Source organism: Zingiber officinale, chromosome 7A (assembly GCF_018446385.1).
Source record: "Zingiber officinale cultivar Zhangliang chromosome 7A, Zo_v1.1, whole genome shotgun sequence".
Taxonomy (NCBI): Eukaryota; Viridiplantae; Streptophyta; class Magnoliopsida; order Zingiberales; family Zingiberaceae; genus Zingiber; species Zingiber officinale.
Window position 1 is genome coordinate 47,521,943 of NC_055998.1, and position 27,232 is coordinate 47,549,174.

General features: G+C 40.1%; 1 long non-coding RNA gene across 2 annotated transcripts in view; it reads right to left on the bottom strand.

Annotated features, from left to right (window-relative positions):
- LOC122001390 overlaps positions 1-17,547 on the bottom strand; it is a 44,810-nt gene extending 27,263 nt beyond the window's left edge. For both annotated transcript variants that reach the window (XR_006117343.1, XR_006117344.1), the window contains exons 1-2: positions 17,443-17,547; positions 17,269-17,364 (exon numbers count right to left, since the gene is read on the bottom strand). This is a non-coding gene — a long non-coding RNA (uncharacterized LOC122001390). The remainder of the gene's footprint in view (positions 1-17,268; positions 17,365-17,442) is intronic.
- Positions 17,548-27,232: the final 9,685 nt, after the last annotated feature.

Here is a 27,232-nt window from a genome sequence, read left to right on the forward strand (position 1 = left end):
AGATTTATTTCTTTTCTTTGGGTCTTAAGGGTTGGAGTCTATATAAATATGTGTTTAGCTATTTGAGCAATAATCGTCAAATATTAAATAAAATTTTCTGTTTTAAAAAAAATCTAGGGGACAATAATTATCTCTTTTTTGCCTTCTCCTCAACCCCTTCTCGTCATCCTACAAGATAATCTCTATCTTGTCTAGTGTCAGATGGTATCAGAGCTGGTAGATTCTGATTTGAAGAAGTCGAGCATTAGATCCAATGGAAGGTCATTGTGGGGTTGGAGTTTATAAACATGTGTTTAGTTGTATGAGGAATAATCCTCTAATACTAAATAAAATTTCTTTTTTTTTTTTTGAAAAATATAGAGGACAATGGTTATCTCTTCTTGCCTTTTTCTCAAACTCCCCTTCTTGTCAGCCTGCAGGATAATTGATAAGTGTGTGATTGTCAATCGCTCACATCAAATTAATTAATTTCTACTCAATAGAACCCCATAACCTACACTAAGATAGTATAATAGAGGATCTAATCGTCTCTCACGTGGAACTAATGGCAAGACATTTGTTTTCAAATGAAATCGAACAATGGGGTTTGTTTTGGAGTTTTCTAAATCTGCTGCAATAAATAAAATCCTAACTAACCAGCAAAGATGAACTCACAGCGCAGTGTCACTCTACTCTATAAAGATATCACCATAAATAGAAATAACATGTGAGAAATGAAACTAAAATCCTAATTAACCATCGAACATTATCCCTATACCGGATTGTCACACTATGACACCAGAATTATCATCAATAGGCATAATATAAAAATAAATGAAATTGCAAGGCATATAACTAAACAACTGTAATGAAAATAAACAACCATGAAACACAATTAACAAAATCTAACTATGTATAAATGAAACTAACAAAATGCAACACTAAACAATTAAATATGCCTCATAACGTAAACATAAGATCAAGCACAAAAGTAAACTAAAGACTGAACATAAACAATCAAACACAAAAGTAAACTAAACTATCTAAACCACTCTTCCGCAATCTAACATCAATCTGTAAGGATCAAAAGATTTTAGATATTTCCATAATAGTATGATATTATCCACTTTGCCTAAGTCCTCATGATTTTACTTTTGGGCTCAACCCAAAAGGTCTCATACCAATAGAGATATCTTTTTCTTATAAACTCATAATCTTTCTCATATGTTTCCAATGTGGGACTATGTTTGCAACCCCAATAATTCCCCCTTCAAACAAAGGACCACAGGGCCCCCCTCAAGTATCGGATCACTCTTGACTTGCTCAGACCTCCCCTCGAGCATCGGGTCACTCTTGACTTGCTCAAGGCCTCCCCTCAAGTATCATGTCACTAACCTGCTCACGACCTCCCTACTTAGTTCAAGATTTCACCCACATGGTTCGATCTTAGATCATGAGTCTACCTCATGCTTCTTCGGTGGTTAGTCCGGTAAAGAGCGACCTTGCTCTGATAGCAATTATAATGACTAAAAGATTTTATATCTCTATAATGGTATAATATTATCCACATTAGACCAAAACTCTCATGGTTTTACTCTTGGGTACTACCCAAAAGGTCTCATACTAATGGAGATATCTTTTTCTTATAAACACATGATATTTTTCATGTGTTTTCAATGTGGGACTATGTTTGCAACCCTAACACAATCGACTACCCCCGCCATCACACGGAGACCCGGATCTAGAACGCCAAAGCTAGTGGACAACAAAACAAACAACCGACCCTCTGATCTATAGCTCTCAGCAGCCACACAAAATTAAGACAGAACAGTGATTTAATGTAAATTGACACACTGAGATGCCACTTGCTTCTGCCGGAATTGTAGACTGAAGTTGCTGGAGTTCCTGCCTTCGGAACACCGTCCGCAGGAAGCCACAACACTGCTCAGTGATGGAAGCAGAAGAAATTCGCCGGAGAAAAACTTACAGCCGGTTTCGTCTGTTGGAACCCGATCCATCCGTGAATGATTTCCCGATAAACTCTGACTAGCTCACATAGCTCCTTGTGGGTGGAGAAACCTCACCATGACTCTCACAAGAACACTTGAGATGCTAGGGCACTAGTAGACTACTAATAGTGGTTAACCACCTCTATTTCGTCAACCTTAACCAATCTCCCAAGCCTTAACCATGCCTTCGAGGTTTTCCAAATAGTCTTACCCATTAAACTTAGTACAAAACATTGGTCTAACTGGTTAGGATCCATAAAGGGTAGCTTCGGTCAGTTCCACTTAGCCAAATGCACCAGGTCGAAATCATATCTTCCTAGACATGCGATGACTAAGTTTTCCCAACGTACTATCATCCAATACTTCACCAGTACCGTGGGTCAAGTTAAACCTAGCCCATTTTAATCTAACCCTATTTGCCCTGCCGGGTAGGTAAAGTTCGGTTACCCTGTCGGGTATATTAAGTTCGGTTACCCAGTCGGGTAGTTTAGTTAGGGGTGCCAGCTATTCTGGATCCTCCTTCTATCTTTATTTGATTTAAGTTGAATTTTACTTTTAATTTTGAATTAATTTCAAATTGAATTTCGAATTTTGAGTTTTTAATTTAATTTCGAATTTTTAATTGAATTTTAAATTTTGAATTTAATTTTGAATTTTTAATTTAATTTTGAGTTTTTAAATTGAATTTTTAATTTTTAATTTAATTTCAAAATTTTAATTGAATTTTTAATTTTTAATTTAATTTCAAAATTTTAATTGAATTTTTAATTTTTAATTTAATTTAATTTCGAATTTTTAATTGAATTTTGAATTTTGAATTTAATTTTGAATTTTTAATTGAATTTTGAATTTTTAATTTTTAATGTAATTTCGAATTTTTAATTTTGAATTTTGAATTATGTTCGTTTTATTAATATTGTCTTTCTTTTTGCTCCTCCTGGATCATAGCCTCGATATGGTCTATCGAGGTAGTGTATTTGATCTTTCGGGATCCAATATTGACCAAGTCCAACTTGATTAATCAATTTGGATTTGGAGACCCATGCTTGGACTGTTTTTCTATTTGCTCTTTGTACAAGAAATAAATAAGATTTATATTTTTTGTTTGGTTTAAATCCTAGACCAGTTCTATTGTAAACGACTCTTTGTGTCCCAAGAATTAGGTCAAGATTCTTGGAACCTAAAGAAAACCGTTCTAGTGTTTTCTCCAGATCCTTGACTTGAATTTTCAGGATGGAATTCTCTTCTACAAGTTTTTGGACTTGAGTTGAATTTCCAATCAGAACTGGTTCAGTCAAAGATTCGGAGTTAGTCACTTCTTTAAGGACTTCTACTTCCTTTAAAAGTGACTTGACTCTAAGGTTTGATTTAGCTAATTTTCGTAACAAATAATTAACTAAATTATTGAGTCGAGAGATACTTACAAAGGGATCAGGCCCTTCGGAAATGGATACGGATCCGTGGCTTTGCTTGGACTCGGCCTTCGACTCGCTTTCACTCTTGGACAGGTTGATTTGATCCCAGGCCATCAGCGCCAGTAAACTTGTCTGATCGAATTCGTCATCGTCGTCTTCTAAGGAAGATTCATCCCATGTCGCCTTCAGGGCCTTCTTCCTTCTCTACTTCTTTGCTTCCTTTTGGTTAGGGCAGTTGGCCTTGATGTGCCCCTTCTAGTTGCATCCGTAGTAGATCACCTCAAATTTTACCTTAGAATTTGGTTGGGCCTCCTTGGATTGGACTACCTTCTTTAGGTCCCTCTTATTGAAGCCTTTCTTCTTCTTGTAGAGTCTTTTCACAAGGTTCATGAGTTCAATGGTTAGTTCATTGTCTTCTTCATCTGAGTAGGTTTCTGCTTCCGGCTCCTGTTCGGTTCTTCGTCGTGATCTTGATTCACAAGCTCCACCGGTACCTGCAAGCAAAGCAATTCCTTTCTCGGAAGGCTGTGTATTAGTCTGCTCATGAAGTTCAAATTCTGAAAATAGCTCGTCTAATCTAATTGAAGATAAATCTTTGGAGACTTTGTAGGCATCTATCATTGATGCCCACAATGTACTCCTAGGAAAAGGGTTGAGTGCATACCTTATGATGTCCCTATTCTCGACCTTTTGACCGATTGCATGGAGGGAGTTGAGGATGTCTTGTATACGTGCGTGGAGTTGATAGGCCGTCTCATCTTCCTGCATTTTTAGGTTATACAATTTATTAAGCAACAAGTCACGTTTACTTACTTTTGTGTCGGAGGTTCCCTCGTGGAGTTCGATTAGCTTCTCCCAAAGCTCTTTTACGCTGGAGAATGGTCCAACTCTGTTGAGTTCCTCCTTGGTCAGTCTGCATTGGAGGGTGCAGGTTGCTCTGGCATCAGCTTCCATCTTCTTGATTAGGGTCGGTTCCTATTTTTTGCAGGGTGTTGGCTTGCCGTCTTCGTTGGATGGCAGTTGTAGTCCGATCTTGATTATCATCTAGGTGTCGAACTGTGTCTTGAGGAAGGTTTTCATTCGCCCCTTCCAATATCCGAAGTCTTCTCCGGAGAAAAGTGGGGGGCGAACGGTGCTGAAACCTTCTTATTGGGCCATTTAAAATTTTGAACGACAAAAACAACAAAACCGGTTCCAAGACAGGGTCTTGGATTAGTAGTGCGGGAGAAAGAAGAAAAAACGAGCTCAAGTGATATTGTACCAACCTCGAGCAAAATCAATTCGATAAAACAATTAGAATGTAGCTATTAAGCTAATTCTAATTTGACTCTGAAAAATTTGAAAATACCACAAAAAAATGTTTTGAATAGTGGTTGCACTGATTCAAAACGACCCCGCTCTGATACCAATTGTTGGATCGAGAAGCGCTAGAGGGGGGGAGAATAGCGCTCGCGGCTATTTCGTTCGTTTTGAAATCGTAAAAGCAGTCGAGTAAATAAACGCAGCAGAATAAAAACAAACACACAAACACAAGGGATTTACTTCGTTCGGAGCCTGTAACGACTCCTACTCGAAGGCCCGCGATCCTTGATCGCTTTCCGTGGGCAACAACTATAAGCACGAAATTATTACAAGCTAAATACAATTTAAAACAGTAATTAAAAATACCAACGACACTTAGAAATATCGATGAAGCTCCCGGGTCGTTAGGAAGTATTCGCAACACTCGGTCGCCTCTGCTGAAAAGACGTTAAAGAAACAGAGGAAGTTCGACGAGTCACGTCGACGCTTTTATAAAGGCTCAAGGCGCCTGAATCCATCCAAGGTGCCTCCAAGATGGCCCGCGTGGATCAAGCCTGAACTGGTCGTGACTTATCCCTTCAAGGCGCCTTCAGGCTCTTCCAAGGCGCCTCCATCCAAAGCGCCTTGAGCTTCCTTCAAGGCACCTCCAAGCTTGCTCACCACCAGCATCCGAGGCGCCCAAGCCTGATGGAGGCGCCTACATCGCTCATCCGAGGTGCCAGGCTCCTTGGTCCCGCAAAAGTGTTAGTCAAATACATACCGAAACCAAGTTAGACAAAACAACAATATATGATAATAATATGATAATGACTATCCGGTCCGACTGATTTCAACGGAAACCCTAGGTCGACCGACGCCTACTGTTCCCTCTACAGGGAATGCGTCCTCACCTACTCCACTGAGATTTACCTGCCGTGATGATCCTCGACCGGACTTTTGCTCAAGCTTCCGGACTTTCTGACTTCGCCTACCGTCCACCAGTTCGCGATACCAGGACTTTCTACCTAGGTTTACCCCCGTGACTTTTGCTCAAGCTCTCGACCCGCCAAGACTTTCCGCATAGGGTTACCACCCCCTATGACCTAGGGTTTCCACCCCCTAGGGTTTTCACCTTGCCTAACCACAGTCAGGGTTTTTGCCTAAGTACACTTAGGATTTTCCTGCAATCTCATTCAGACTGTTAGATCACCACACACCTTAACTTTGAATCCTTTGCCATTATCAAAACTCAGGTTCGATCGTCGCATGCTTCCCGCACCAACATATACATGTCAACAGTAAGTAAGCCAGTGTCTAAACACATACCTTAGGTATATATCTCAATCTAAGTAAGCATATCAGCATACATAAGCAACAACAGCATAAGCTAATAAGCAGCAGCATAAATAAACAACAACAACAGAAAGTATAATAATAACAGCGTATGCATGGATGGTCACACCTGCCCACCCCTCTTGTAAAATACCGAAAATAGGCGAATATTAATAAGGAAATTTTTCGAAATTTTTGATAATTTTTCGGAGCTTGTACGGACGAGTTAACGGGGATAAAAACGGGGCCCGGAAAAACCTGTTTAAGCAACCCATTTAAGCGAGGAAATGTTTATATTATATTTCCTTTTTCTTTTTCTTTATTTTTTTCCTTTTCCTCTCCATTTCTTTTCCTCTCCCCGCGCGAGCCGCGCCCTACGCCCTTCGATGCCTTAACCTCCTCTGCGTCGATACCAGCCGCCTCCAGCCGCCTCTCCGAGGCCGATCTTCTCCCCTCTTCTCGTTTTCTTCCTCACCGAGCCCTTCTTCCCTCGGTCGCACCACTTCTCCTCCGCCCAGCCGTGCCCTAGAACGAGCGCCGACCGCTCTGTGCCCTAGTGTTGGCCCACCACCGAGCCTTGGTCGCCTCACAGCCACTCTTCGCCGCCGCGCACGATCCGTTGGCCGCCATTGAGTCCTGCCGAAGCTGCTACCCTCACCGGACAGGAGCAGCGCTGTCGCCTCTGCCCTAGCACTGTTATTGGTCATCAGATTCGACCCAACGTCGTTGTCGATACCCTGGTTCACCCCTATACAGTGGGTTTCTTCCATCTCTGGTCAAGGGTAAGCTGCTAGCGTGAATTTGGGATCTGATTCTATACATTTTGTTAGGTTTTTGATCACCTCAGTGGAGGGTTTCCAGCAGCTACTTCTTCCGGCAGCAATCAGCTTTGGTTGTGAGTTGAGGTAAGTGTTAACCCTAGTCTCTAAAATAGGGGGTACAGTGATGAATCTTGGGTATTTTTAGCAGTGAGCTACTTAGATTAGGTTATCTGGTTGATCTTTTCTTGATCTGATTAGGGTGGGAAAATTTTAAGTAATGAGCTGATGTGGTCTATGAATTAGCATTTTTGCTTAGTTGTAGATCATGTATATGTTGATTAGGGTTTTTCCCTAATTTAGGGTTAAATATTTTATTTAGCTATTATTAAGCATTTAGTTAAATAAAATATGTTTATATTTGTGACACAGGATTTTGACGCGAGACGAGCATCTCGACGTCGTATTTGGACCAGTTTGGACTTTTCGATTTGGAGGCGAGTACTTTTGACTTATTATCTTTGATATGCATAGTAATGAAATTAACAAGTTGCATTAATTATGTTCCTCATTTGTTTCGGTTAATCACTACCCGATTACCTGTTACCTGCTTGATTGATTGTTTGTTTTGTATTTCATGTTGTTATGTACCTGATTACACATGCTCATAGGGGTAGTGATATAACCATGTTTCACCATGTTCAGGACCTAGGTTTGATACCTTATTTGATCAGTGTACTTTGATATGATTTGTTCACTATGGTGCACATCGTTATATGTCCATAGATTGGTTTAGTATATTACCATGCTTAGTGACATGCACCATTCGCACATGCATCGTGTGATAGATGCTCCATTATCGTCGAGCACACGCCGTTCATCAACATTCGGTGCTCCGTTGTGACGCTTATGGATAGCGTGACGCAGCGTGGTAGACGGTTGCTCTTCCTGTGCTCCGTTGGTTCATGGGTAGTGTGACTCGACGTAGGTACGTTAGAGATCACTCCTCACAGTGTCTGGGAGATGAGAGAATGCGCCCCCATTTATGATTTGGGGTAGGGTATGTATACTGACAAGATCCCATCCACCCTGGCCACCATCGTGAGTAGTGACGAGACGCAGTCCTACCCACCCGATCATTGTTGTTGTGAGTTGGTGGCGGGGTGACGACATCGCATCATACGCATGATGCATTTATTGTTCAGGTTTGTGTCACGATTTATACGCCGTATTGTTCGATACCTATGTTATGTACATACGGATTTCTATATCACCGGACTTTTTGTCCTTATACCATCCTGGTTAAGTGTATTCTCCTGCTTACTTGTATTCACCTTTATTACATCGAGGACGCATAGTGCTAGGTGTTATTTCCTTATTTTGTTGGACTCACCTCGCCTCCATTGTTGATATTTTCAGGTTGAGGCTGTCCGGAGCAGTTCCAGTCGCTAGTCCCCATTTGCACGTAGTGCTAGTCCTCTGCTGGGCTTGAGTGTTATTTTATCTTAGTTTCGCTATCAGACTTTGTTTTTAGTCTTGTATTGTTTTACTTATGGATCTTTTGGTTTTGTTTTGCTTCTTATTTGACCATGGTTACACTTGGTTTTATTTGATACCTGGATATTGTATGGATTGTACTTGTCGATGAATTTTTATTCGATGTGTTTTACTACATGCCTACCTGGATGGCAGAAGAGGTGAGTTTGTCGGATTTGAGCTTTACGAGTGTAGTTGAGTAGGGTTGCTTTCGAGTCATGATATACTGATTTGTTTATTTCTTATTAAACTACGTGGAATGCCTGTGTGATGTGTTTTATTACTGTTATTATTCCAGCTACATGTGGCTGAGGTATGTGGATATGTAGAAAGTTTGATCCAGTATAGGGAGACGCCAAATTTCTTGGACGAGGACTCCTCGGACAATTTAGTGGTATCGTGAGCAAGTTTTACGATCGTTGTTTTCGTATTTTGGATATTTGGGATAACCCGATACCAATTTATATGGTATCAGGCCGAGGTTCGCGATACTAGTTCGTGTTGGATTTTGAAATTTATCCGATACAATTTATTTGCATCTTATGATACACCGCTGTGTTCGGATATTAAGATATCTATTTGGTTTGTCACAATTTCGTTATGTTTCTTAGTTTGGATTTATATGGATTTTCGGTGATTTTCTCATTTGAAATTTTGAGGTTAATTTGGGGACTGGACATCGACGGAACATCTCCAGACGACATATAGGTATGATGTTTATTTTATGATATTTATGACATGTATTAGCATTTTATCTTTAGTACCTGTCTGGTTGTTGTAGCCCATATTACATGTGATGGGTTAGCCACTGATCTTGGTCGACCTTAATAGAGATCAAGGATTATAGGTCTCGGGTGATTTTTTTTCATATTATACCATCAGTAGTTTTAGCTTCTGTTACTACTAGTAGGAGATGGAGGCACATACCAGCCTCTGCTATTGTTAGCTGGGTAGTGGATGATACCTACATATTCCTGTTGACTTAGCTAGTAGAGTTTTTATACTCATATCTTTTGGATATTAGGGTACCCGATACAATGAAATTGATCATTGGGGAGTTATCATGTTTGATCATGGTTGAGAATGGTTTGAGGTTGCGGGATATTGTGAGATCAGATATTGTGATATGTTGATTTCTAATGATTTATGAGAGTAAATGTTATGTGGTTGTCTGATGATCTATTACTAGATATTTGTTTTGATGATCTATTAGTGGATAACTATTTTGATGATCTATTATTTGGGTTGTCGTTGATGGTGACATAGTGAGTGTTATGTATGATATTCACAGGTTGGATAATTATAGTCGGTGATCAGATTATAATCGGGTGCTAGAGAGTTTTACGGTTGGGTGTGCCTATAAGATTTTAATAAAATTTGGCTAGTTGTGGTTAGTTAACAGGATGATAAAAATTGATATTTGCTTCCTCTGATATTGAACTATGTGGATAAATAATGATTTGATGTTTTGAATGCTAACTAGCTCTCCTGGGAAGTAGAGATTTATTCATCTGATAGTATGTGGGCTGATATTTTTGAGGATAAAAATGAGAGTGTCTGATGTTCTTGAATTCTGACTTTTTCTTTTGGGTCGTACACATTAATACATATGATATTATGTGAGTTGGCATTTTCTAGTTTGAGTTGATGTATTTAGTGTTGAATTGACCCATGAACTAATTTAGTTATTTGACAATTTGGTGATTTCCTTTGAACTAGAGCAGGGTTGTTACTGGATGATTAGGCTGCTTTATTTTGGGGTGTCTATGATTGATGTATTCCTGCTTGATACCTATGCATGATTTTGTTTAGGTATACCCGTAACCTATGAGTGTTGGTAGAATAAGGTTGGTGTCTTTGATTGAGTTAGTATGTTGATTATGCATGTCTATGTTGCATGTATATTATGATTGTTATGTGTTGTAGGAGTCCTGTGGTAGACTGTCTATTTGCAAGTAGTATAGGTATACATGTTCTGTTATGGGTTGTAGGTTCCTTGTGGATCATAGCTATGTAGTTCGGTGTATGTATTTGATTGTATTATTGAAAGTATCTTGTCGATCTAATTTATGTTGTGGGATGTGCACATGAGTTTAGATATTTTTCTTGATGTATCTTGTCGATTTAATTTGTGTCGTAGTATGTGCGCATGTGTTTGAGTGTCTTAATTGGAAGTATTTTGTCGATTACATCGGTGTTGTGATATGTACATATGGGTTTGTTGTGGTATCTGAGGTATTTTTTTTTATTATGTTTGATTTTGAGTGCACCTGGGTTTTGTATGCTTTGTTGGAAGTATTACGTTGATTATACTTTTGGCATAGGTGTATATATGCCATGTGAGGTTGTTTGAGGTGTATTGTCGATTATACCTATGTTGATATATGCACACAGGTTCGGTAGGTATTGTTGGAGGTATCACACTGATTTATACCTGTGTTATGAGGATTATGTTGATCATACATATGTTGTGTGAGCGAGTGTGCCAGGTGTATTGTTGGTAGCAGCATGATTCTACTTATGTTGAATGCAGGATGTAGAGTGTCTGCATTATGTCATTTGTTGGATTACCCTGTCAACCCATACTTTTATCAGTGGGTGACTCACTACGATGTTGATAGATTTGATGATGAGTTTGATTTGATTGCTGGATTGTTATACCTTTGGCTGCCCACAGTGATATGTGGTTGAGTGATCTCGTGTAGCCTCTAGTTGGATAGTTAGGTGCCTTGGACACTTAAGGATCGTTTGTGGTGGACCGGAGCTCCTACATATTATTGTTGGTTTGTGATAGAGTATTGCCCTTACATATTTCGGATTGTTTGTGGTAGAGCGTTGCTCCCACGTATGTGGTATTTCTTGTGATGGAGCGTTGCTCTCACACTGGTGGATATATTCTTTGGTGATTTGTATTATTGGTGACTATATTTCAAACTTATTGTCAGGGATCTTATGGTTAGAAATGTCTGTGATACGGACATTATGGGTCATGATTTTACCATTAGGGTTTAGGAAGCCTTAGATGTTTTCAGAGACTGGATGAATTTGGTATTCCCAGGATGTTTGGATCAGTTTCCATTGTTTTTGTTGACGATATTGTGATTTATTTCGGATCCACGGTGAGTCACGCACATCATCTTTGCATAGTTCTAGAGATGTTTAGATGGAAACATCTAGATGTGAAGATCAGTAGTACGTATTTTGGTTGTCTTCTGTGAGATGTTTGAGACACACGGTCACTAGTAGGAGTATACCGTGGTTCCACAGGAAATCGAGGTTGTTACCGTTGGGAGTAGACGGAGTTTATAGAAGAGGCTCGCAACTTCCTTTGTTTGGCTCGATATTTCCGGAGATACGTTGAGGATTTCTCACGGATTGCTATGCTACTTACACGCCTGACAAGAAAGGCGTGAAGTTCACTTGGACTGAGGATGACAAGACCAGCTTCTAGGAGCTGAAGCGGAGATTAGTGTCGGCTTCGATTTTGGTTTTATCTTCTGGAGAGGACGGATATGTCCTCTACACCGACGCATCCATTCAGGGTTTGAGCGCTGTTCTAATGCAGCACGATATGGTAGTCTCCTATGCTTCTCGTTGGTTGAAGGATCATGAGAAGAACTACCCTGTACATGATCTGGAGCAAGTCACCATTATTTTGCCATGAAGATTTGGTGACATTATTTATATGGCGTACATTTGAGATTCTCACTGACCATAAGAGTCTCAAATATCTGTTTACTTAGAGGAACTTAATCTCCGACAGAGGAGATGGATGGAGTTCCTAAAGGATTATGATTGTACCATTAGCTATCACCCGGGGAGAGCTAATGTGGTTGTCGATGGACTTAGTAGGAAGTCCGGAGGGATTTTAGCTTGCCACCGAGTTGTTGTCACAGACTTGATTTAAGGTTCCTCCGATTTGGGTCTTGAGGGGTAAGGACAGACAGAGCAGGGTACTCTGGTTACTATGGTTGCTCAGTCGTTGATCAGGACGAGGATACGAGAGCCCTAGGCTGCTGATGAGTATTTGCAGTTTATTTGTAGCCAATAGCTTAAGGCGTGAGACCGAGTTCACACGAGACGAGGAGGGTATTATATTCTTCCGAGGGACAGTTATCGTACCTCGCCTCATCCGGTCTTACGTGGTTGAGGCTCATCGTTCTCGATTTACGATTCATCTAGGGACCCGTATGTATCGAGACTTGAGGCGTTCCTAATGGTGGAGCGGCATGAAGAAAGACATCGCGGATTTCGTAGCTAGATGTCTTGTCTGCCAGCAGTGAAAGCCGAGCACCAGAGACCCGCAGGATTACTTCAGCGGATTCCGAGTGGAAGTGGGATCACATTACCATGGACTTTGTGGTGGGGTTGCCGAGGACACAACGAGGTCATGACGCGTTTGATCGATTAACCAAGTCCACGCACTTCTTAGCGATCCGAAGACCGATTCCCGGATGGATTGGTAGATCCGTATGAGAGATCATCGAGATCAATGGTGTCCGATTGAGTATTATTTCGGATGAGGCCTCTGGTTCGCCTAAGGTTTTGTGTATTGGATTTTGGCGATGAGAGGACCACTTGTCATTGGTAGAGTTCGCCTCTGACAACGGTTTGCATTCACTATCCGGATGACAGTTTGAGCGTTGATGGTAGTCTGGTGACTCCACCCTCCAGGATGAGGTTCTGGGACCTGTAGAACTCAAGCATGAGGTAGAGTTGATCCGCATTCACGGAGAGTGTCGAGGGGATCGCTAGAAGAGTTATCGACAAGTCGGAGACTTTTAGAGTTCTCCATTTGCGACCATTTTTGCGAGTTTCACCCATGAAAGGGTGAAGAGATTTGACCTGAGGTAAGCAACCCGTGATACATGGACCTTCCGGATCTCGAAAGGATTGAGCAAGAGCCATGGTTGACACTATCGCCGTCCGCGGCTCACGCAGATTCCACGATTCACGCTGAGGAGATACGTACCCGATCCGATACATGTGTTGATAGATAATCTCAGTTCCCTTCAGCCTGACGTCACCTATGAGAAGGTTCCGATATGGATTTTAGACCGGAAAGAGCGTCAGTTGCGGAACAAGACTATTTAGCTGGTTAAGTCGGATGACAGTATTATTTGGACGAGGAAGTTACTTGGGAGCTCGAGGATACTATCCGAGCTCGATATCCCCATCTTTTCACTTGAGGTATGTGATTTAATATACCGTTCAGCATTTATACTCTATATCTGTTGTTAGTTCTTACTGATGGTAGATATTGAAATTTGGGGATCAAATTTTTATAAGTGGGGGAGAATGTAAAATACCGAAAATAGGCGAATATTAATAAGGGAATTTTTCAGAATTTTTGAGAATTTTTCGAGAATTTTTCGGAGCTCGTACGGACGAGTTATCGGGATAAAAACGGGGCCCGGAAAAACCTGTTTAGGCGACACATTTAAGCGAGGAAATGTTTATATTATATTTCCTTTTTCTTTTTCTTTATTTTTTTTTCCTTTTCCTCTCCGTTTTTTTTTTCTGTCGCCGACCCGAGCCTCACCCGACGCCACTTCTCGCGCCGATTTGCCCTAACCTCCTCTGCGCCGATACCAGCCGCCTCCTCCTCTTCTCCGAGGCCGATCTTCTCCCCTCTTCTCATTTTCTTCCTCACCGAGCCCTTCTTCCGTCGGTCGCACCACTTCTCCTCCGCCCAGCCGTGCCCTAGAACGAGCGCCGACCGCTGTGTCGTGGATCTGAGCCACACCGCCGATGCCCTCTTCCTTTGCAGAGTGTCGCCGTCGCACAGGACAGAGCCGACCATCTCCACATTGTGCCCTAATCACGGATGCCGACACCTTCCTCCTCTCCACTGTCGATGCCGACGCTGTGAGAGCCATCACCGGCCGACTCTTTGTGCCGGCACCCGAGCCTCAGTGTCGTCGCCGTGTGCCCTAGCACTGTCGTTGGTCATCAGATTCGACCCAACGTCGTTGTCGATACCCTGGTTCACCCCTATACAGTGGGTTTCTTCCATCTCCGGTCAAGGGTAAGCTGCTAGCGTGAATTTGGGATCTGATTCTATACATTTTGTTAGGTTTCTGATCACCTCAGTGGAGGGTTTCCAGCAGCTACTTCTTCCGGCAGCAATCAGCTTTGGTTGTGAGTTGAGGTAAGTGTTAACCCTAGTCTCTAAAATAGGGGGTACAGTGATGAATCTTGGGTATTTTTAGCAGTGAGCTACTTAGATTAGGTTATCTGGTTGATCTTTTCTTGATCCGATTAGGGTGGGAAATTTTTAAGTAATGAGCTGATGTGGTCTATGAATTAGCATTTTTGCTTAGTTGTAGATCATGTGTATGTTGATTAGGGTTTTTCCCTAATTTAGGGTTAAATATTTTATTTATCTATTATTAAGCATTTAGTTAAATAAAATATGTTTATATTTGTGACACAAGATTTTGACGCGAGACGAGCATCTCGACGTCGTATTTGGACCAGTTTGGACTTTTTGATTTGGAGGCGGGTACTTTTGACTTATTATCTTTGATATGCATAGTAATGAAATTAACAAGTTGCATTAATTATGTTCCTCATTTTTTTCGGTTAATCACTACCCGATTACCTGTTACCTGCTTGATTGATTGTTTGTTTTGTATTTCGTGTTGTTATGTACCTGATTACACATGCTCATAGGGGTAGTGATATAACCATGTTTCACCATGTTCAGGACCTATGTTTGATACCTTATTTGATCAGTGTACTTTGATATGATTTGTTCACTATGGTGCACATCGTTATATGTCCATAGATTGGTTTAGTATATTACCATGCTTAGTGACATGCACCATTCGCATGATTGCATGCTGTGTGATAGATTGCTCCATTATTCGCCGAGCGCCGCCATCGCATTCGGTGCTCGTTGTGCGCGCTTATGGATAGCGTGACACGGTGGTAAACGTCGGTTGCTTCTTTGCTCGTTGGTCCACCTCGTGGGTAGTGTGGTGTGTGACGCGTAGCGTTAGAGATCCCTCCCCGTCATAGTGTACCGGGAGATGAGAGCATCAGCTCCCCATTTATGATTTGGGGTAGAGTATGTGTACTCAAAGATCCCGTCCACTCGGCCACCATCGTGAGTAGTGATACGGCGTCGTCATACCCACTCGGTCCACTGTTGTTATGGGTGGTCGTCGGGGTGACCATGACATTGGCATCATATGCATGATGCATTTATTGCTTGTGTTTGTGTTTGCTGCATTTATATGCTGCATATTGTTTGGATACCTATGTTTGACATGCATACAGGATTTCTATATCACTCGGACTGTTTGTCCTTATACCTAGATCCTGGTTAGTACAGTATTCTCTTGTTTACTTCAGTTTGTATTCACCTTTATTATATCAGGAGACTGTATGCATGATTAGTGCTAGATATTATTTTCTTACTTTGCATATCGGTTGTACCTGCTGAGTGTTGAGGCTGTCCGGAGCAGTTCCAGTCGCTAGTCCCCATCTGCACGTAGTGCTAGTCCTCTGCTGGTCTTGAGTGTTATTTTATCTTAGTTTCGCTATCAAACTTTGTTTTTAGTCTTGTATTGTTTTACTTATGGATCTTTTGGTTTTGTTTTGCTTCTTATTTGACCATGGTTACACTTGGTTTTATTTGATACCTGGATATTGTATGGATTGTACTTGTCGATGAATTTTTATTCGATGTGTTTTACTACATGCCTGCCTGGATGGCAGAAGAGGTGAGTTTGTCAGATTTGAGCTTTACGAGTGTAGTTGAGTAGGGTTGCTTTCGAGTCATGGTATACTGATTTGTTTATTTCTTATTAAACTACGTGGAATGCCTGTGTGATGTGTTTTATTACTGTTATTATTCCAGCCGCATGTGGCTGAGGTATATGGATATGTAGAAAGTTTCAGATTGTCCGCCGTATAGGGGAGATGCTATCGAAATTTCTTCAGACAGGGACGCCTCCGGGGCGTGACACCTCTGTACCATGACGTAGTATGGTCGAGAGGCCGGGACAATGACAGACTGTACACCACTCCAGCTACCACTACTCTCAAGGGGACAGTTGCATAGTAGCTGAATAGCTACGTCTGCGACGGGGTCCCTGCTGTCCGTGACTCTAGCTATTACTACCCATGAGTGTGCGAGTGGGGGCACAACAGGACAAGCGGCACACTCCAGCTACCACTACCCATGAGTAGCCAAGCGTGCGACCCTGATTAACGACTCTTGCGTGAAATGTAATAGTCATCATATATATATAAATAGAAACAGGTATGCTACATGAAGCCAGCATGCTCAGTAAGGTGTGTAAATAAACAACATTCAAGCAAGTAAGCATGGTATCAGGTGTCCATATATCCAATATCTAATATCTAGTGTCTGGTGTCTGGTATCTGGTATCTGCTAAATATCATAGATAGCAACAAGAGACTGTATAGATACAGAAATGAGTAGTTCAAATATTGAGTGGAAGTATCAAGCGCAGAAAAAATACGAGTGGAGTCAAGATAAACGCAGTAACCATCCAAATATAAAGCTCATGCACTAGGGTCAAAATACTAAAGTGATAAAACAAGAAGTACCCGCCTTTATCTGTCGACCGTGTCAACCATCTTCAACAAGTTCAAAAGATCACATCCAACTCAAATACTACAAATACAAGATACGAGACAAAACTAAAGATCTATAATTAATATATCAAAACGTCTAGTTTAGCCAATTCCATCATGCATCAATTAGCTAAACTAAATCCTCATCCAATTAAGAAATTCCAAATTGGATCCATCTAATAAATCCAACACAATTAGCTAAACCTAATTGGATCCATCATACACGTTTACTTCATGATTAATTACTAACTAATTCCACAATCATCCATAACATCTCATTAATCATATAGAAACCATCAAACCAATCTAATAACAACTCAATTCTAGTTAGCACATTGCTCTTATTACCTCTTCATCTTCAATAGCCCGAGGTGACAATGGATCCGGCGAAGATGGCTACAAGCGATCGGAAATGTGAAGGCCGAAGCCAAGTGAAACCACTGCCTAGCAAATAAAATAATCCCAAATCAACACTATATCAAGATAAAATGCCCAAATCAAATGCTAGGGTTAACCAATTACCTTCAAGAATCAATCCAGTTCCATAAACTCCTCTCGGATGAGTGCTACTGCTGTGATCATGAGCAAAGGTAGAAGGTAGGGTGACGCCGGAAATATAGAGCAACGCTGTGTTAACCCAAGCTAGGGCAAAGGATCTCCTTAGTCAAAGATCCGGTGTTGAGGAGCCAGCTAGGGCTCAAGGTCGGAAGCCAGATGTAACTCACCTCAAGAAGGTAGGAGGAAATCTGACTAGGGCAGGCGACGAGAAGCACTGGTGGTGAACGTATCGAACGATGATAGTAAGAAGAATAGAGGAGAAAGGGATTTAAGCCAGTGCACGACCTCGGCGACACCATATCTCCCATGGCCGGCGGTGAATCAATGGCGCGACGAGCCGACGACCGAAATGGACAGCTGCTCCTCTGGTCGGCGATGAAAATAAGATGAAGAGGTTATCGCAGCGATAGGGGCGGAGGAGAAGAGGATCGGTGCGAAAGGGAGGAGATCGAGTGGAAAGGGTTCGGCGGAAGGGGATTTAAAGCACAGTAAAGAAGAGAAGATGAAATCATATTAATATAACTTAGGTATTTCTAATTAAACCCTAGGTTAATTTCCCATCTTTGTGTATTTCAAACATGCTTTCTCCAATCCCAATAACTCTACCATTTCAATTATATCATACGAGCACCAATTAAATCCCAGAAAATTTCTAAAAATTTCTGAAAAATCCAATAAAATTATCTGTCAAATAATCTTATTATTTAATTATTATTTGGATGTCATATTTTATACCGACGACACCGAAAGGCTGCTCCGAAGTTCGAGGAACAAGAAACTTCATTTTCCTTTTTATTTGTCGGTAACAAATTTAATTTTTAGTTCTTGTACTCAATCATTGTAATCCTTTTATGAACTAATAGTGATTTCCCAACAAAAGCAATCAATGATTGTCGGTCTTGGAGTAGGAGTCATCACAGGCTCCGAACTAAGAAAACCATTTGTGTTAGCGCTATTTTCTATTTTCTTTATTCCGCTGCGTAACTTATTGCCATTTGAGATTTTTGAAAATCGATATTCATCCCCCCCCTTCTCTAGCAACTTTATGATCCTACATCTTAGACTCCAGAAGCTTTATTATTGCATATAGAGTTAGAGCTTTATTCAATTGATAGAATGCATCCTTACAAGATTGCCTACAAATAAAATTCCTATAGAAATCCTGCGCACTACAAAAAAGATGCAATTCCTGCACGCATCCTGAGTAAGATGGACTAGAAATAATATTAAAAGTAACAGAGCATGAATCAAAAGATGTGTCATATTCAATACAATCAAAATGAGTTACCTCTATAGAATTTCCTAATGATTTCAAATAAACATTGACCTTACCATTCTGAAAGGTATCTAGAGGCTCTAAAATGTAACGCCCGCCCTCCCTGCTAACCCTAAGGGACGGGGCTACGATACTCTACGTATAAAATTTTCTTTTTAAAACAGCGGAAGGCTTAAAATAATTTTCATAGTTTTAATAAAACTTTTCTTTTAAATTTCTTTTGAACTACACTATCACATGGCATCAAAAATCATAACATCAAATCCAGTGGAACCATAATGTCAAGCCACACATGTTTAGGTATCACAAGTCATAAAATACCAATGCATAGTTCTTTAAAGAAACTTTAAGCAGGTTCTTATTTATTTGGTTGCCTAGCCACTGCCACACACATCTTCGTTGCCCCTCCTGCTGCTCCTCTAACTCATTCAGCTTTTTCCTTTATCTGTGGTACAAGGAAAGTAAGCTATGAGCACTCATGGCTCAGTAAGTTCCTTTCCTACTCACTAAAACCAACAATCAGCACATAATTAAGAATGCATCAACAAGTCATAATCTAAACTAATCATGGCATAACATAGCATTCTATTCAAGCATATCATGCATCATAATATAATCACAACTAGTCATAGCATATCAAGAATCACCATGGCCGAAACATATGCATAGTGCATTGCATAAAACATAGCTAGACATGGCATAACAACAAGTATCATGGTATATCAAAGCATGGCCGAAACATGTATATCAAAGCATCATACTATGGCCGAAACATGTACATCAAGGCATCATCATATCCATGGCCGAAATCTATATATCAAGCATCAACAAATCCATAGCCGAAACATGTCTATAAGGTATAGCATGAACATAACATAATCATACCTTATCATGGCATATCATAATCACGAGCATAACATGAAACATAGCATAATCATAAGGTGTATGCAATATGATTTTTGGAAAACATGTATCCGCAAAACATGTGTATGTCTCATGATCTTTAAAACCATTTTCTTTTACATATATACTTGAAAATAATCTCAACATAAGGGGGATCCCGGCTATGTACCACTTACATATTGCGCGCAACCTTGTAGGTCCAAGGTAGCAAGTCTTGAACCCTACGAGGCAAACATACTAGGCCCTTAGTCCTAGGGGCACTTAGGAGCCCATCCCTAACGAGGTCCTTAGTCCCCGGGGCACTTATGGAGCCCACCCTTGGTACAAGCCACTCACATATAAAGTAAAGTACATGTCATACATATCATGTATCATAAAAGCATGCATCACTTAGGCACACATCATATCATAAAAGTATGCATCACTTAGGCATACATCATGTCATAAAAGTATGCATCACTTAGGCATACATCATATCATAAAAGTATGCATCACTTAGGCATACATCATGTCATAAATGTATGCATCACTTAGGCATACATCATATCATAAAGGTATGCATCACTTAGGCATACATCATGTCATAACAATATGCATCACTTAGACATAGATCATAAAAACATGCATATCTTAAGCATAAAGTATATCATCAAGCATGCATGATTTAATCACATATCATATCATGAAAGCATGCATATTTTAAGCACTAAACATAGCATCAAGCATGCATAATTTAACCACATATCATAACATAAGCATGCATAATTTAAGCACAAAGCATATCATATCATAAAAGCATGCATATCATATCATAAGTCATAAATCACAAGCATACATATTAAGCATAAGGGTGTATCTTGTGATTATCCTATCATAGGAAACATGGTATCATATTTATCTTGGTTTTAAGCTTCCTAAACTCTTGTGGCCGAAACCCTTTAGAGCCCAATTTAGGTTAAACACAACATCCAAGCATGTGGCACCTAAATTATCATTATAACATTTTCATAGGAAGTATTATAAACATGATTAACTTAGTTTCTAAGTTCCTCAAGTCCCTAATTTCATATGGCCGAAACCTTAAGGTGTGAAACAAGGTTCCATATGACATAAAAGCATGGGCAACTTTAAATCATATTTATAACATTTTTACCAAGGAACAAGGTAACACATTTGAATTAGTTCCTAAGTTCTTTAAGCCCTTAACATATGTCATGGCCGAAATTTAACAAGTTCTCATTAGGGCTACAAACAAGCATACAAGCATGTGAACTTGGACTAACATTATGTATAAATTCATACAAGGCATCATCCAATAGTTATGGCCGAAACATACCCTAGCATCATTTTAGGTCATAAAACAACATATAGCAATTGAACCTTGGCTTTCTACTTATCATATTTCATGTAGAGTGACATGAGCATATTTAATTTAAGTCCTAAGGTTTCTAGGGCATCTAAACCTTCATGGCCGAGACTTACAATGGTCCATTTAGGTCATGGAAAAATCATACAAGCATGTGATACAATCAATAGGTTATCATATTTTCATAAGAAGCATTTTAACACCTTTGGTTTAAATTCTAGGGCCTCTAGGTCATTTAAATCCTACTTGGCAGAAACTCATCAGTGTTTAAACTTGCTTCAAGTAACATAAAAACATATGAAGTCATACAAGTTTCATAGCATGTGTAAAGACAAGCATAATGAGCATATATATGAATTGTGTCTTAGGCTTTCTAGGTTTCTTTTTCTCTTTTTCTCATGGCCGAAACCTACCATTCTTTAGCTAGGTTTTTAAGTGGCCTAAAGCATGAAAAACCTAAGTAAATTTCATGGTAAAATTTACTAAGAAACATATATATAAATTTGGTTCATGAACAAACTTGGACTCTTGTGATCATACATGTCATATGTCATATAACAAAATTTTCTACACCCTAATTAAGCATGAGAGCATTAGACAACTTTCATATCTAAACATCACAGAAGTCTTGAGCATATTAAAGTTTTGTTTAAGCTTTTCTAAGCTATCCATCTCATCATGGCCGAAAACCCTAAGAAAGAGTTCATGAAGTTCTAGCAATATTCAAACATACAACTCTTTTAAGATATTTGTATTCTATCACATGAGCATGTTTATTTAAATTTAAGGGTCTTCCTAACCCTAAACCCTTTCTTGGCCGAAACATATGAGTGGGTTTTCTTTTAGTTCAAATATCTTTTAAGCAAGAAAACTAATACATGATCCTTAATATTTCATAGGGAGAACCTTGTACTAGTTGGGTAAAACAATAAATTTCCCTAGCCGAATTTTCTCAAACTTGTTTCTAGGTTTTAAGATCTTCATAAAATCCGAAAAAAACACATAAAAGCCTTGTACCACAGGTGAGGGGAAGCTTACATCCTTTTTCGCTTGTGGATCTAAGGTATGGTGAAGAAGAAGTAGCATCTTCTTCTAGTTCCTTTCCCTTGATTCCTTTGCTAAGTCCTCCTTGTATCTTAGGCTTTTCTTAGGGAAAAATTTGGCTTTGGGGCTGAAGGTGGAGGAGAGGGGACTGTGGTTTCGGTGAGGGAGAGGATGAGTGAGAGAAAATGAGAGAAAAATAATTTTCTCTTTTCTTGCTCCCTTTTATGTTAAGGGGGAAGAGGTAGCAAACTTAGTTTTTGCTTTCCTTCTCCCTTAGCCCTTTTTCTCTATTTTATTTTTATTTTTATTTGTTTATTTATCCTCATCATTCATGGTGAAATAAGGGGGAATGAATCCCCTTAACTCCTCTTTAAGATTTCGGCAACATCAAAGAGGAAGAGGGAGAGAAAGGGAGGAAGGCAAGTTGTCTTTCTCTTGCTCTTTTCTTGTTTTCTTTTGGCTATCTTTTATTCTCACCTTTATCATGAGTTTCCCTCCTTTGCTATCAATATCTTCTCTCTATCCCAATTGGTTTCTACTAATTAATTCTATGAATTGTAATATAAGAGGTTCAAGGTTCAATCCTTGACCATCACTTCTTTTTATTTCATTTTATTTCTTTTTACTTCAACTCACTTCTTATTATTTTTCTAAGGCAAATTCATCATTCTCATATTTATTCTTAAAAGCTTAGTGGGTGTTACATAAAATAATGAATGTGACATCATCTTGATTAGGTAAAGGATCTGTCTCTGGATCAGGCATAATCAACGGAAGTGATTCTTGAGTCATTCCTACACTTCCATCGTCACTAAGCAGAACTACAGACTCAACTGGCTCCAGTGGTAGTGTAATCAAAGGAAGTGATTCTTGGGACTTTATCTCTTCAGTACAAGTCCCTATACTTCCATCATTATCAACAATATCTACAATATCAAGAATATCTGGAACAACAATATCATCAACAACAACAATATTATCATGATCAACTACAACATCATGATATAAAAAAATAGAAGAGTCATGTAGATTAGTAAAATCTAAGTCAGGAATATCACAAACTCTATAATCCATCTCCTCGGGAATAGATGTAGTAGGTTGATCTGATAATAACTATAACTATGTCGATGAATGTGTTCTTGGCTGGAATTGAGTTTCTTGTTGTTGCAAAAATTGTTGCGACGGCTCCCTAAAATCTTGCTCAAATCGATGGTGCTAAAAGTAAGGCTGGTAATACTGGGGTCATTCAGAAGTCCCTTGTTGTGTGTTCTCATACCTAAATCCTACAAATAAATTATACCTATCTTGTTGATGGAGCTGATAATACTAAGGATCAGGCTGGTGATACTGGATCCTGGTTGGGAATACACTCATAAAGGAATGAACATCTTCAGCAATCACCGGTCTAGTCTCAAACTGTTGATAATTTGCATCCATAATCTCAATAAGTTCTTTGACCTAAGTAGATGTCCATAGGACATAACCCCTCATAGAAGTATATAATTAGTGACTGATCATATATCTGGCGTTGAGCGCAATTAGCAACAAGTTCTTTAAATCTCTCCCAATATTCATGGAACGGTTCTCTTGCAAATTGTTGGACTCCACAAATACTCCTCCGAATATCTGTGATCCTAGAAGTAGGAAAGAATCTTGCCAGAAATAATTTCTTCATCTTGAACCAGCTAGTGATAGAGCTAGGTGGGAGATACTACAACTTGTTAGAGCAATCCCAATAGTCCGTGCGACCATATGTTTTGGTGTTTGGGAAAAGGGTTTAAGTTAGGATTACCCTAGTTGTTTGATATGTGTATGTGAGTGTGCAGGTTTGTAGGATACACATATGACTCAGCTTGATGGCTTTGGGTCTGGTGAAGGATGGAGCATCCGAGAGACCGTGGACAAGGCAGCAAGGACAAGGGGTGAGGGAAGTGACTTCAAGGCATACGCGAAGGATGGCATTGGGGACGAGAAACAGGCTTGAATGCATCTGAGGGACGAGAACCAAAGGAAGTAGGTTTGAAGGCAAGAGATCAAAGCTGCAAAGAAGAGTCAAGTGAGTCTTGAGGGTCCGAGTGCGAGAGAAATGTACTCAGGAAGGGGAACCTAAGGCTTAGGGTTGTACCAATCGACTGCTGGGATTAGTCGACTGGTATTGGGATCAGTCGACTGGTACTAGGATCAGTCGAGTGGTGGTGAGCACAAAGCGGTTCTGTGCCCGAACCAGCTGGGATCAGTCGACTGCTCCATGGACCAGTCGACTGGTAGAGAATCGTTGGGTTGGCACTAGTCGATTGGTACAAGAACCATTCGACTGGTAACGGTAAAACAGTAGGGATATTTTCTTCCAAGCTTTATAAGAAGGAGCTTGAGATGACCGGCCAAGGTGACGAAATTGGACTTCGTTAAAGTCTAATTAGTAGTCTACTAGTTCTCAAGTGTTTGTGTAATCCAAGAGGTCTTGGTGAGTTTTGTGGTAAGGTTTCTCCACCCACAAGGAACGACTTGAGATAGCCGGAGTTTGTCGGGGGCTAATTAATAATCATGATTTTACTGTATTATTTTGATTCATACATGCATGGTTTGATGTTATGTTCATAGATAAAACTTATATTTGCATCACATTTCATGCATTATCTTTATTCTTAGACTTAATTGTAAATTATCTTATTTTTGTGTTATTTGATGTTAATATTTTATTCTTATTTTGTAGGCATTAAGGGATCTTGGATTTGGATCTATTCGAACCGAATTTGTGCTCGAATTGGAGTTTAAACGAGAAGATCAAGCTGCGGAACATTATGGACCGTTCATTAAAGATTAGACAGATCTGAACCATCCATTGAAGATTTGGTCCATCTGACCTAAGGGAGAGTAGATCCAAAATCTTGATCAAGATCAATACATTCGAATCGGAGTTTAGGCAATCTTTCACCATTGATTGAGCTCCGAAGCATCCCAGTCGTCCTATCATATCTGAGATCTGATTTAAAACGAGAAGCTAGAGTAGCTTCCTTCGTCGATCTCCTCCACACTATGCTTCGCGTCGCGCGAGCTTCTCCTGAGATTCCAACCCCGTTTTCCATCTCCGATCATCTCTTCAAGCGACGACTTCGGTGCAGAGCTTCAAGGCAGCTGAGTTCTGATCATCTGGAGCCATCGGCGGGCGTTCCCTCCGTGAAATTCTACTCTCGCCAATACTCTGTTTTCATAGATTTATTGGGCGTTTCCTGATCAGCTCTATGATTCTCCTTCCATCAGTGACATTTGGCAGCGTTCCTCCGGTGTTTCTGAGCTTCATCCAACGATCATCCGCAATCCACAACTCCCATTCAGATTCCGAGATCCAGATTTCCAGCATTCCAGATTTTCGACCATATCTTAGGTTTTGGGTTGTTTACAGCTTGCCGAAGGCATTCCGCCGGTGTTGCTAAGCAATCCTAGAACTGAGACGCAGCTAAGATTCTCTACTGATGACCGGAGTTGGGCGTTCTCGTCTCCGACCTCTTGTGTGACGGTAAGAGTGTGAAGCTTGTTTAGATTGATTCTAAGATTGGAACTGAAACATCCCCAATTTTTTTTTATTTCTCGTACATCAACTACTAAGTGAATAATCGTAATGCAGTATCAACAAAGAAATTATCATAACCAATGAGCATGACCGTATCAAAATATGTTTATTGATATGAACAAAACTCCTCAAATATTCCCCACCCGAATGACCAAGAAATGAAAATAATCCTCACAGTGAATCCAGTATACTCTGCACTCCCAGACAACGGACAGTGCCATGCGTCCATCCCGCCTCCTCATCTACTCCGTCCGTGGACCTTCCGGCATATCCTGAAAGTCATTCTCACATGTAATATAAATGTGGTGAGTCTACGACCCAGAATGTATAGACCAATATGAGTATGAAGATATCCATAAAGTAGTAGAAATAGCAACTAGAAGCCTTTTAAAGAAAACATAGCACAACCAAGTACGACATAAGAAAGATATAACATGCAACAGTGATCCTACGTAGCTAATAAGGTGAATATGTCACATATCCGGTAACCACATTCAGAGTCAGTCAACAGTCCCATGAACCTAGAGGTACCTCCTAGAGAACATGCAATCATATAGTTGAAGTTAACATATAATTTATCCGTCAAGTTTGGATGGGCCCTCCCCAGAGCTCATCCCGGGTTACCCATCTCGTACTGCTACCACATATGCTCATACTCATCCTATTCGCTACATAAGAAAGGAAAACATAATTTGTCTTCATTATTCTATATCAGTTGAACATGCCTTACTGTCTTCATTATTCTATATAAGTTGAACATGCCTTTCTATTCCATTCATTCTGTAACCATTTCCATATTGAAGAAAGAACAACGAAATCATACATCCTTAAAAAAAACATTCAACCATGGCAATTTATCTTTTAATCAATTAGCAATACTAGGAGATTAACTTGCATCATGGTGAAGAGATAAAGTAAATTACAAACCCACATGCAAATTGTTGGGACTTTCGGGCCATAAAAATCATTTTTTGCGTTGCGGAAACCCCGAAGTCTTGCCATGTATCCGTACGAAGATATATAAAAATTTACATGTACATGTTCCCTATCCTAGATCTACACTAGATCTACAAGAAAGTGAGTATACCTTTGAAGCGAAGCCCTTCGCAAATCCCGCTCGTCCAAGGTCCGTCGAATCTCAAATGTGTTCAAGTGTACACACCTCTAGAAGTATCCACAAGAACAAGAGATGGAGAGGAAACCTTAGAGTGTGCTAGCACTCCAAGGAATCTCGGCAATGGAGGAAGAGAGGGAGAGCAAGAGAGGAGGGAAGGAAGAAGAAGATGGCTTGAATGCACACTAATGTGATTCCTTAATATGGTCGGCTACACATGGAGGTTTTTAAACCTCCATGTAATACCAAGAGTCAAGACTCTTGGTTTCCCTCATGAGGTGACATACCATGAAGTTGCCTTGATGATGTGGCACATCATCATTGGCTGGCCCTATGCCAAGTCACAATGACATGACATTTGGTCAAGTCAAGGTCAAGTCAAACTTGACTCTTCGTTATTGAAAGGAGGAATCATACCCTATTAGATATGGTGCGATCCTTTGTTATGGTTATGTGTATTTGATGACACAAAAGTCTGAA